Here is a 13,297-nt window from a genome sequence, read left to right as displayed (position 1 = left end):
CTTAAAAGTGCTTAAAAGCACTTTACAAATAAAACTATACAAATAAAATTGATTCGAATTGAATTTAATTAAAGTTTCTTTCTATTTATTTATTTGAATAATCAACCATTGCACTTGTATTTTGTGTTTACTAGGCCTAGACCTATGTGTGTGCAGACATAGCAATTTTGTATATCTGCATTATGGTGCACTGTCAACAACATTTATCATTTGTTGTACTGTGCCATCACCAATAATGTTTTTCAACTGTTATAGTGCGCCGACACCGGATTTTGTCAAGTAGCCCATCTTGATTATCTTGATTTGACTTGGGAAATGCGAATGCATTCCATCTTCAATCGATAATATATATTATGCTCAAGCATGTACGGTAGTCTGTTGCCTATTACTAGTGGCCTAATTATATAATTGTGGTGTTGAGTGTGCAGTGCATTTCACTGTTGCCAGTCATTTTAAATCTGTGTGCTTCAAAAGACTTCTCCTATTTGCTCTTGGCATTACATCACCACATGTTCTGGTTAGTGAGATCATCTGGGGGCCCGCCCTGACCATACTTCATTGGGGTGTGGTGTTGGCTCATTATACCCCTGGCATAAACACATATATTTCTCACAGTTGCCAAGTGAGTGGTTTTTCCCACAGTATAGAATTACATTTGAACTGGTTTTTCTTCATTCTTAAATATATATTTTTAAATGTTTTGACATGTCTAATAATATGAGACCATTGTAGTCATTTGTGCTATTTTCCAGATGTTATAGAACTCATAGTCAGCCACAATATCATTAATACAGTTTAATAGCACATTTTTATACAAAATGGTTGTCATGTTCTGTAACCAACCATTTTTACATTAACCAATTAGTGGCTCCTGAGTGGTGCAACAGAAAAGTGTTCGCTCTATCATCTGGAGCTAGTTTGAATCACGATGATGCCACAGTCATCCATGGCCAGCTGCATAAGAGAGCAAAATTGGCCTGTGCTCTCAGGGAGTGAGGGGTGGCATACTTTTTCTCCCTTGTCAATTACAGTGAGACTAGCCAAACATGGGTATCTGTGAGCTCATGAAAATGGAAGTGGGAGGATAGTGCTTCCTCTGAGTGTGTTATGCCGTCCCAACACTGAATATGCAGCAGTTCGAAAATATGCAGTTGGCTGGCATCATGTGCCTTGGTGGAAGCATGTGACGACCTTTGTGCTCCTTGGTTGGTAGCTGTTATGTGATGGGGAGACCTGTCTGGTTGGTGGGTGTGGCAGCGGGGGCATGGTCAAGCATCGGTCTGTGATCGGAGGGCGGAGTCAGGGAAGGAAAGTGGCAGAATCACTGCACCTGACGTTAATTAATGTGTTTGTGTGTCTTCCCCAGTGACCGTGCCCTATTTAAGGAGAGAGAGCAAGAGCAGAGGGAGCTCTCTCCCCAACCAGACGACTGATGTGTGTGCGTGTGTCTGAGTGTGAGAGAGTGATTATTGAAGCTGAAAAGCTAAATAAAAGAGCTTTTGTGAACTCAGTTCTGGCCTGCCGTCCTTCTGTGCTCCACCCACCTACACGAACTGTCACAGTGGTGCTGAAACCCGGAAATGAGCACAGAAGAGAACAGCCCCATGGAGTCCTCCCCCTTCGCAGACCTGATCCACGCCCTCACCATGGCCCAACAGAGCCAGCACCAGGCGCTGCTCGCCCTCCGAAAGGAGCAAAAACAACAGTTCGAGGCCCTGGTGCTGACGCAACAGGAAGATCGTCGGGCGTTCCGGCACCTCCTCGCATCGGTGGGGTCTACCATCTCCACTGCCACGGGCCCTTCCCCCCTCACCCTCACGAAGATGGGCCCGCAGGACGACCCCGAGGCCTTCCTCACGCTCTTTGAGCAGGTAGCAGAGACCTCGGGCTGGCCGGTGGAACAGTGCGCGGCACGCCTCCTCCCCCTGCTAATGGGAGAGGTGCAGCTGGCCGCGCTACAGCTTCCCACCGACCACCGGCTGGCCTACGCGGACCTTCGCCGGGCCGTCCTCCAGCGGGTGGGGCGCACCCCCGAACAACAACGTCAGCGCTTCCGCGCTTTGTGCTTGGAGGAAGTCGGCCGGCCGTTCGCGTTTGGCCAACAACTCCGGGACGCCTGCTGGCAATGGTTGAGGGCCAACAACCGCGACGCCGAGGGACTCATCGACCAGGTGGTACTGGAGCAGTTCATCGCACGTTTACCAGCAGGAACCGCAGAATGGGTCCAGTGCCACCGCCCGGCGTCGCTGGATCAGGCAATCGAGTTGGCGGAGGACCATTTGGTGGCTGTCCCGATGGCAGGACAGCAGATGACCTCTTCTCTTCTCTCCTCTCTCTCTCTCTCTCTCTCTCTCTCCCCTCCTCCTGTGTCTCCTCCTCGCCCCATTCCCCCACCGCGGAGGTGGGGGCCGGCGCCACCCCAGCCGGCCCGCCGCACCTGCGGTGCCCTGCCATTTCTCCCTTCTGTGTCTGTCTCTTCCCCCCCTCAGGTGAGTGAGCCCCAGAGCACTAGTGCAGAGAGGAAGCCCGGGCCGGTTTGCTGGCGCTGCGGGGAGCCGGGCCACCTCCAACAGCAGTGCTCGGTAATGGAGGTGGGTGCGGTGGTTCAGATCCCCGACGTGCCAGGAGCCGCCCTCGATCAGGCCGGAGCATATCGCATACTTGTGAGTGTCCAAGGGGATACATATCAGGCGTTGGTGGATTCTGGTTGTAATCAGACCTCAATCCACCAAAGCCTAGTGCAAGACGAGGCATTGGGGGGAGCACAATTGGTGAAGGTGTTGTGTGTGCACGGGGATATTCACAACTACCCTCTAGTGTCGGTCCACATTCTTTTCCGAGGGGAGAAATTTATAGTGAAGGCGGTGGTTAATCCTCGCCTTACCCACTTGATAATTTTGGGGACTGATTGGCCGGGATTTCGGGATTTAATGACACACTTAGTGAAGAGTGGGTCCTGCCATAGTTTAACAGGGGGAGGTCCCGGTGTTGCGTTGGCGAGAGCAGCTGTCACAGAGCCATATACGTCAGTTCCGCGTCAGAGTGAGGAGCTGCCGGCTCCTCCTCTCTCTGTTGGAGAATACCTCGCAGATTTTCCATTAGAGCAGTCGCGAGACGAGACTCTGTGGCATGCGTTTGACCAAGTGAGAGTAATCGATGGTCAAACGCTCCAGCCAAACGCCACCCCGTCTTTCCCCTACTTCGCGATTATGAAGAATAGATTATACCGAGTGACGCAGGACACTCAAACTAAAGAATGAGTCACGCAGCTTTTGATTCTGAAGAGCCACCGGGAATTGGTATTCCAGGCGGCTCACTTTAATCCCATGGCTGGACACTTAGGGCAGGATAAAACACTAGCCCGAATAATGGCCCGGTTCTATTGGCCAGGGATTCGTGGCGATGTCTGTAGGTGGTGTACAGCATGCCGCGAATGCCAGTTAGTAAATCCAGTGGCCATTCCAAAAGCGCCTTTGCGCCCTCTACCGTTAATCGAGACCCTGTTCGAAAGAATTGGGATGGATCTCGTCGGGCCAGTAGATCGGTCAACACGAGGGTACCGCTTTATATTAGTTCTGGTGGACTATGCAACGCGATACCCGGAAGCAGTGCCTCTTCGCAATATCTCAGCACGCAGTATTGCGGAGGCGCTCTTCCGCATTATCTCCCGAGTTGGAATCCCGAAAGAGATTCTGACTGACCAAGGCACCTCGTTTATGTCATGTACACTGAACGAACCGTATGGGTTGTTGGGTATTAAGCCGATCCGCACCAGCGTGTATCACCCACAAACGGACGGTTTAGTTGAACGGTTCAATCGCACCCTCAAGAATATAATTTAAAAATTTGTAAGTGAGGACGCACGTAATTGGGATAAATGGCTCGAACCCTTGCTATTTGCAGTGCGAGAGGTCCCCCAAGCCTCCACGGGGTTCTCCCCGTTTGAATTGTTATATGGGCGTAAGCCGCGCGGCATTCTAGATGTGCTGCGGGAAAATTGGGAGGAGGGACCTTCACCAAGTAAAAATGAAATCCAATATGTTATTGACCTGCGTGCAAAACTCCACACACTCATGCACCTAACTCAGGAGAATTTGCGGCAGGCCCAAGAACGACAAACCCGCCTGTATGACAAGGGTACGTGCCTTAGGGAGTTCACACCGGGAGATAAAGTACTCGTACTGTTGCCCACATCGAGCTCCAAATTGGTCGCCAAGTGACAAGGACCCTTTGAGGTCACACGGAGAGTCGGGGACGTTGACTATGAGGTGAGGCGAACGGATAGGGGTGGGGCACTACAGATTTACCACCTCAACCTGCTCAAACTCTGGAACGAAGAGGTCCCCGTGGCGTTGGTGTCGGTGGTTCCAGAGAAGGCGGAGCTGGGGCCAGAGGTTCAAAAGGGAACATTGGCATCATGTACCTCTCCGGTCCCCTGTGGAGACCACCTCTCCCCAACCCAACTCGCGGAGGTTGCCCAGTTGCAGACCGAGTTTTCGGACGCGTTCTCGCCCCTGCCCGGCCACACCAACCTCATAGAGCACCACATTGAGACGCCCCCAGGGGTGGTAGTGCGTAGCCGCCCTTACAGGTTACCCGAGCACAAGAAAAAAGTGGTTCGGGAAGAACTTGAGGCCATGCTCGAAATGGGCATCGTCGAGGAGTCCCACAGTGACTGGAGCAGCCCGGTGGTCTTGGTACCCAAGGCCAACGAGTCGGTCTGGTTCTGTGTAGACTATAGAAATGTCACCGTGGTGTCTAAATTCGACGCATACCCAATGCCTCGTATTGAAGAGTTGCTCGATCGGCTAGGCACGGCTCGTTTTTACTCGACACTGGATTTAACAAAGGGTTATTGGCAGATCCCCTTGACTCCATTATCCCAAGAAAAAAACGGCCTTTTCCACACCGTTCGGCTTACACCAATTTGTCACACTTCCTTTTGGGCTGTTTGGGGCGCCCGCTATGTTTCAGCAGCTGATGGATAGGGTCCTCCGCCCCCATGCCACCTATGTGGCCGCCTACCTCGACGACATCATTATCTATAGTAATGACTGGCCGAGGCACCTCGAACATCTGAGGGCCGTCCTTAGGTCGCTGAGGCGAGCAGGTCTCACAGCCAACCCGAAGAAGTGTGCGATTGGGCGGGTGGAAGTATGGTATCTGGGCTTCCACTTGGGCAACGGGCAGGTGCGTCCCCAAATTAACAAGACAGCAGCAATTGCGGCCTGCCCGAGGCCCAAGAACAAAAAGGGGGTGAGACAGTTCCTGGGGCTGGCTGGCTATTATCGTAGGTTTATACCTAATTATTCGGACGTCACCAGCCCGCTGACTGATCTGACTAAAAAGGGGGCACCAGATCCGGTCCAGTGGACGGAGCAATGCCAGCGGGCTTTTTCTAAGGTAAAGGCTCCACTGTGTGGGGGGGCCACTTTTACACTCCCCTGACTTTTCTCTCCCCTTTATGTTACAGATGGATGCGTCGGACAGAGGGCTAGGGGCTGTTTTGTCCCAGGAGGTGGAGGGGGAGGATCACCCAGTACTGTATATCAGTCGCAAGCTGTCGGTGTGTGAGGGGCGCTACAGCACCATTGAGAAAGAGTGCCTGGCGATCAAGTGGGTGGTCCTCACCCTCCGTTACTACCTGCTGGGACGCCCTTTCACCCTCTGTTCGGACCACACGCCCCTCCAGTGGCTCCACTGCATGAAGGATGCCAACGCGTGGATCACCCGTTGGTATCTGGCACTCCAACCCTTTAACTTCAAGGTGATCCACAGGCCGGGGGCGCAGATGGTCGTGGCGGACTTCCTCTCCCGTCAAGGGGGGGGGGAGTTGGCTGCAGGCCGGACAGCCGCCCGGCCTTAGTCGGGCGGTGGGGGTATGTGGCAGCGGGGGCATGGTCAAGCATCGGTCTGTGATCGGAGGGCGGAGTCAGGGAAGGTAAGTGGCAGAATCACTGCACCTGACATTAATTAATGTGTTTGTGTGTCTTCCCCAGTGACCGCGCCCTATTTAAGGAGAGAGATCGAGAGCAGAGGGAGCTCTCTCCCCAACCAGACGACTGATGTGTGTGCGTGTGTCTGAGTGTGTGAGAGTGATTATTGAAGCTGAAAAGCTAAATAAAAGAGTTTTTGTGAACTCAGTTCTGGCCTGCTGTCCTTCTGTGCTCCACCCACCTACACGAACTGTCACAGTGGGAATTGGCCATATCTAAATTAGGGAGAAAATTGGGGAAAAAATTAGTAATCAAATGGCATATTAGTTGTGGTACTGCCCTCTACACTTACATGTTCTGAAACAAGAGCCTTTTTTATTTAATTTGATTTATTAACACCTCATCTTTATTAATAAGCTGCAATTTGTCTTTAGAACTTTCTGATATCCCTGTGGTTGACCATCTTCACCACTTCACATTGACTTTGTGCTTCACTGAGAGTACAAACATGGTGAGGCACTAGGTCACAGCAGCTACACTGGGTCTCAAGTGGGTCTCAAAATCACACTGGTGTGATTTTGGTAGTTTTCTCACAGACTGTGCCTCTTGAAGTTTGAAATATTGGGGCAGCAGGGGCATGGCCAAGCATTGGTTTGTGAATGGAGGGCAGGATCAGGGAAGGTGAGTGGCAAAGTCACTGCACCTGTTGTCAATTAATGTTGTGTGTGTGTGTTTTTGCAGTGATGGCAGAGGGTAGAAAAGGAGGGAGAGAGCAAAGAGAAGGGAGCGCTCCCGACCAGAACAAATTTGTGTGTGTTAGCATGTGAATGAATGAAGCTGAAAAGCGACAATCTTGAAAATAAAGTGTGTGTAAACATCATTTCCCCCCTGCCATGCTTCAGTACTCCACTCACATCAGGGTTTACTACAGTGGTGTCGAAACCCGGGATACTGAAGGGAACCACCCATGGAGTCCTCCCAATTCAAGGACCTCATCCATGCCCTTGCCACTGCTCAACAAAACCAGCATCAAGCACTGATCGCCCTCCGAAAGGAGCAGGAACAATGCTTTGAAGCCTTGATGCTGGCCCAGCAGGAAGATCGCCAGGAGTTCCAGCACCTGCTTGTGCCAGCGGGGTCCTCGACCACCACCGCAGCAGACCCTCCCCTTGTGATCCTCATGAAGATGGGGCCACATGATGATCTGGAAGCCTTTGTTGCTCTCTTGGAGCAAGCGGCCAAAGCGTGGGGGTGGCTGGTTGAGCATTACTGACTGGAGAGGCACAGCTCGCTGCGCAGCAGCTCCCCACCGACAGCTGGCTTGTATACATGGACCTGAAGTGAGCCATCCTGCAGTGTGTTGGCCGCTCTCCAGAACAACATCATCAGTACTTCTGGACACTGGAGGAGGTCAGCCGGCTATTTGCATTCGGCCAACAGCTCCGGGATGCCTGCCAGCAGTGGCTGAAGGTGGATAACCATGATACTGAGGGGCTCATCGATCTGGTGACACTGGAGCAGTTCATCACACATCTTCCAGAAAGAATGGTGGAGTGGGTCAAGGGTCATCACCCGGCGTCGCTGGATCAAGCCATCGAGTTGGCAGAGGACCATCTGGCAGTGGTTCCAGTGGCACGTGGACATGTTGCCTCTTCTCTTTTTTGCTCTCCTTCCCCCCTCCCTCCTCTTCCCGTCCCTGCCCCATTCCCCCACCATGGAAACAGGGGCCGGCTCCCCCCCAACCAGCCCGCTGCACCCGCGGTGTCCTCCCATCTTCCTCTTCTGTGTCTGTGTCTTCTCCCCCCCAGGTGAGTGACGCCCATAACATTGGTGCAGAGGTGAAGTCTGGGCCGATATCCTGATGCTGCGGGGAGCCTGGGCATCTCTAGGGTCAGTGTCCCATGATGGAGGTGGGAGCCATGGTCCAGAACCCCGATGCGCCAGACACTGCCCCAATCAGGCCGGAGAATATCGTATACCGATGAGTGTCCAAGGGGATACGTATCATGCATTGGTGGATTCCATCTGTAATCAGGCCTCAATCCACCAAAGCCTGTTGCAAGGTGAGGCACTGGGGAGAGCCAAGTGGTGAAGGTTTTGTATGTGCACAGGGATGTTCACAATTATCCATTAGTGTCCATCTACATTCTATTTCAGAGACAAAAATATAGTTTAAAGGCAGCGGTTAATCAGCACACAAAATCAGCAGGTCTTACCCATCTGCTGATTTTGGGGACTGATTGGCTGGGGTTCAGAGGATCAATGGAGCATATAGTAGAGGGTGGGTCCTACAATAATGCATCATGGGGAGATCCCAGTGTGACATTGACTGGGGAAGCTGTCACAGAGCCGTTTATGTCAGCACCGCTTCAGGGCAATGCAAGGAGTGAGGAGCAGCTTGCCCCTTTTCCCTCTCTCAGGGATTCCCTCGAGGATTTCCCATTACAGCAGTCGCGAGATGAGACTCTGCGTCATGCATTTGACCAAGTGAGAGTAATTGATGGTCAAACTCTCCAGCCAAATGCAGCACCCACCTTCCCGTATTTTGCTATTATTAAGGATAGGTTGTATCGAGTGATACAGAATACTCAAACGAGTGAACAGTTAACACAATTCTTAATCCCTAAGAGCCATGTGTCTGTGAAGATACTCAGTCGTCCAGGTACATAGTAATCTGTGGTTGATAGAAGAGAGCAACTGGACTTGCTTGAAAAGTCTTGAAGACGTTTCGCCTCTCGTCCGAAAGGCATCATCAGTTCTGTCTGTCTAATAGGGAGTATCAAGTATTTATCCTCTCATGGATCATAATAGAATCCAAATCAGAATGCTGATGGCTGCATTGAAGGTGGCTGATAGATGTCATAGACACCCACCTCTGTTCAGTGATGGTCGTTCCAGGCTGACAAAATTGAACGATCCTCTCTGGCTAAGATGTCTGCCAGTTTTCTGGAAGTCCTCTCATACTCCCGCTAGGATAAATACTTGATACTCCCTATTAGACAGACAGAACTGATGATGCCTTTCGGACGAGAGGCGAAACGTCTTCAAGACTTTTCAAGCAAGTCCAGTTGCTCTCTTCTACCAACCACAGATTACTATGTACCTGGACGACTGAGTATCTTCACAGATATGTTTCTACACACTTTGGGATGAGTTCCCTTCAACTAGTGCGGGAGTATGAGAGGACTTCCAGAAAACTGGCAGACATCTTAGCCAGAGAGGATCGTTCAATTTTGTCAGCCTGGAACGACCATCACTGAACAGAGGTGGGTGTCTATGACATCTATCAGCCACCTTCAATGCAGCCATCAGCATTCTGATTTGGATTCTATTATGATCATGAGAGGATAAATACTTGATACTCCCTATTAGACAGACAGAACTGATGATGCCTTTCGGACGAGAGGCGAAACGTCTTCAAGACTTTTCAAGCAAGTCCAGTTGCTCTCTTCTACCAACCACAGATTACTATGTACCTGGATGACTGAGTATCTTCACAGATATGTTTCTACACACTTTGGGATGAGTTCCCTTCGACTAGTGCGGGAGTATGAGAGGACTTCCAGAAAACTGGCAGACATCTTAGCCAGAGAGGATCGTTCAATTTTGTCAGCCTGGAACGACCATCACTGAACAGAGGTGGGTGTCTATGACATCTATCAGCCACCTTCAATGCAGCCATCAGCATTCTGATTTGGATTCTATTATGATCCATGAGAGGATAAATACTTGATACTCCCTATTAGACAGACAGAACTGATGATGCCTTTCGGACGAGAGGCGAAACGTCTTCAAGACTTTTCAAGCAAGTCCAGTTGCTCTCTTCTACCAACCACAGATTAAGAGCCATATGGAACTTGTGTTCCATGCAGCTCACTTTAATCCCATGGCTGGACACTTAGGGCAGGATAAAACACTAGCCCAAATAATGGCCCGGTTCTACTGGCCAGGGATTCATGAGGATGTTCGTCGGTGGTGTGCAGCATGCCGCAAATGCCAATTAGCAAATCCCGCGGCCGCTCCAAAACCACCTTTGCGCCCACTCCCCCTAATCGAGGCCCCCTTCGAGAGAATTGGTATGGATCTCCTTGGGCTATTAGATTGGTCAGCATGAAGATATTGCTTTATTTTAGTTCTGATGGACTATGCAACACGATATCCAGAAGTGGTGCCTTGCCATAATACCTCCGCACGCAGTATTGCTGAAGTGCTCTTCTGTGGTATCTCCCAGGCCAGGATTCTGAAAGAAATCCTTACAGACCAAGGCATTTCATTTATGTCACACACACTGTGCAAATTGTATGAGTTGTTGGGGATTAAATCTATCTGCACCAGCATCTATCACCCACAAATGGATGGTTTAGTAGAGTGCTTTAATCAGATACTGAAAATTTTAATTCAGAAATTTTTAAGTGAAGATGCACATAATTGGGTTAACTGGCTCAAGCCCCTGTTATTTGCAGTCAGAAAGATCCCGCAAGCCGCCACAGGATTTTCACAGTTTGAATTATTATATGGGCAAAAGCCGCATGACATTTTAGATATGCTGCAGGAAAATTGGGTGGAGGGACCTTCAACTAGTAAGAATGAAATTCAATATGTTCTCGACCTGTGTGCAAAGCTCCACACCCTCATGCACTCTACCCAGGTGAATTTACGGCAGGCACAAGAATGCCAAGCCCAGCTGTATGACAGGGGTGCGCACCTTATGGAGTTCACTCAGGGAGACAAAGTATTTGTATTATTGCCTACATCAAGCTCCAAATTAGTCACCAAGTGGGAAGGGCCCTTTGAGGTCACATACTGAATCAGGAACGTCAACTATGAGGTGAGGCAAATGGATAGGGGTGGGGCTCTGCAAATATACCACCTCAACCTATTAAAACATTGGTACAAGGGGGTCTCTGTAGCATTGGCATCGATAGTTCTGGAGAGGGTGGAGCTGGGGCAACTGGGGCAAAAACAAAAAAAAGCAACAACTCAAACTGCTCCAGTCCCTTGTGGAGACCACCTCTCACTGGCCCAACTCACAGAGGTCGCCAAGTTGCAAGAGGAATTTTCCGATGTGTTCTTGCCCCTTCCTGGCCACACCCACCTCATGGAACACCACGTTGAAATGCCCCCGGGAGTGGTGATGCGTAGCTGCCCTTACTGCTTACCCAAACACAAAAAAAAAGGTGGTTTGGGATGAACTCAAGGTCATGCTCGACATGGGCATAATCAAGGAGTCACCCAGTGACTGGAGCAGCCCGGTGGTCCTAGTACTCAAGACCGATGTGTCAGTCTGGTTTTGTGTGGACTACAGGAAAGTCAACATGGTGTCTAAATTCGATGCATACCCAATGCCTCGCATTGATGAGTTGCTTGATCGATTAGGTGCTGCTCGCTTTTATTCAACACTGGACTTAATGCAGGGATATTGGCAGTTCCCCTTGATTCCTCTATCCTGAGAGAAAACGGCCTTTTCCACACTGTTTGGATTACACCAGTTTGTCACACTTCCTTTGGGTTATTCAGGGCTCCTGCTACGTTCCAGTGGCTCATGGACAAGATCCTCCATCCCCACACTGCCTATGCGGCAGTGTAACTCAATGATATTATTGTGTACGGCAATGATCGGCCGTGGCACTTTGAACACCTTAGGGCCGTCCTAAAGTCACTGAGGTATGCGGATCTCACAGCCAACCCGAAAAAGTGTGCAATTGGGCAGGTGAAAGTATGGTATCTGGGTTTCCACTTGGGTCATGGGCAAGTGCGTCCCCAAATTGACAAGACTGTAGTGATTGAAGTCTGCCCAAGGCCCAAGACCAAAAAGGGGGTGACACAGTTCCTGGGGCTGCCTGGGTACTATCGTAAGTTCATACCTAATTATTTGGATGTCACCAGCCTGCTGACTGATCTCACTAAAAAGGGAGCACCAGATCCAGTCCAGTGGATGGAGCAGTGTCAGAAGGTGGAGAGTGAGGAACGTCCCATGCTGTACATCAGCTGCAAGCTCTCGATGCATGAAAGTAAGTACAGCACCATAGAAAAGGAGTGCCTGGCCATTAAGTGGGCAGTCCTCACCCTCCGATACTACCTGCTGGGGTGCCCTTTCACTCTCTGTTCAGACCATGCGCCCCTCCAGTGGCTCCACCACATGAAGGATGCCAATGTGCGGATCACCCATTGTCATCCCACCCTCCAGCTGTTTAAATTCTAGGTGGTCCACTGGCCGGGGGCGCAGATGGTAGTGGAGGACTTCCTGTCCCATCAGGGGGAGCCAGACGGCTCCCCGGCCTGAGTCGGGCGGTGGGGGTATGTGGCAGCGCGGATGTAGCCAAGCGTTGATTTGTGAATGGAGGGTGGAGTCAGGGAAGGTGAGTGGCAAAGTCAATGCACCTGTTGTCACTTAATGTTGTGTGTGTGTTTTTGCAGTGATGGCAGAGGGTAGAAGAGGAGGGAAAGAGTGAAGAGAAGGGAGGTCTCCTGACCAGAACAAATGTGTGTGCGTGTGTGAGCGCATGAATGAATGAAGCTGAAAAGCAACAATCTTTCTTTCTTTCACAATTATTTTATTGATTTTCTACAATAGTGCAAACAGACAATAGCAGCGTAGGAAGGAATAACAGGTTCTATGAACACAAGGGTGCACACCAGTCAAAGTGCTAGTTTGCTGCCAAGCTACCTATACCCGAACCCCTAGCCCACCCCACCCAATGTCTCTCATGACTTGTAAGAGTGGCCTACACAGAGAAATAAAATGAATTCAAGACAGAATAATTAGGTAAAGTAATTAAATAAGATAAAATACAGTAAATAAACATATGAGTGATTCCACGCTTATGGGTACTGAAATGGGGACATGAACTTATTTTTAAAAATTCACCTAAAACCATTTCTTTTTTTTACCATCAGGTCACAAAACATGTAATCTTTAATGAATGATATGTTAAAAGATAACTTTAATTTTCTGAGATGTAATAAAAACATATTTATATGCCAAAGTCAGAACGTAACAGAAGTGTTGTGGACATATATATTCTCAATTTTAACAATGTAGAATTACTTTTTGAAACATAGGAAGGTGATGTTTTAGCAAATATAATTAATAAACATGTGTAGTAGAATAAACATACACATTCTTTCAATAATATTAACATGGTATATAGCTAAATTGTAATTAATTTGTAACAGACGCGAGATGGACAATCGTAACAGAAGTAATGTAACAGACATCATTTTGGAACTCATAGGCTTGACTTTGGCATATAAATATGTTTTTATTACATCTCAGAAAATTAAAGTTATCTTTTAACATATCATTCATTAAAGATTACATGTTTTGTGACCTGATGGTAAAAAAAGAAATGGTTTTAGGT

Source organism: Neoarius graeffei, chromosome 5, assembly GCF_027579695.1.
Source record: "Neoarius graeffei isolate fNeoGra1 chromosome 5, fNeoGra1.pri, whole genome shotgun sequence".
Classification (NCBI taxonomy): Eukaryota; Metazoa; Chordata; class Actinopteri; order Siluriformes; family Ariidae; genus Neoarius; species Neoarius graeffei.
This window is presented reverse-complemented; position numbering follows the sequence as displayed.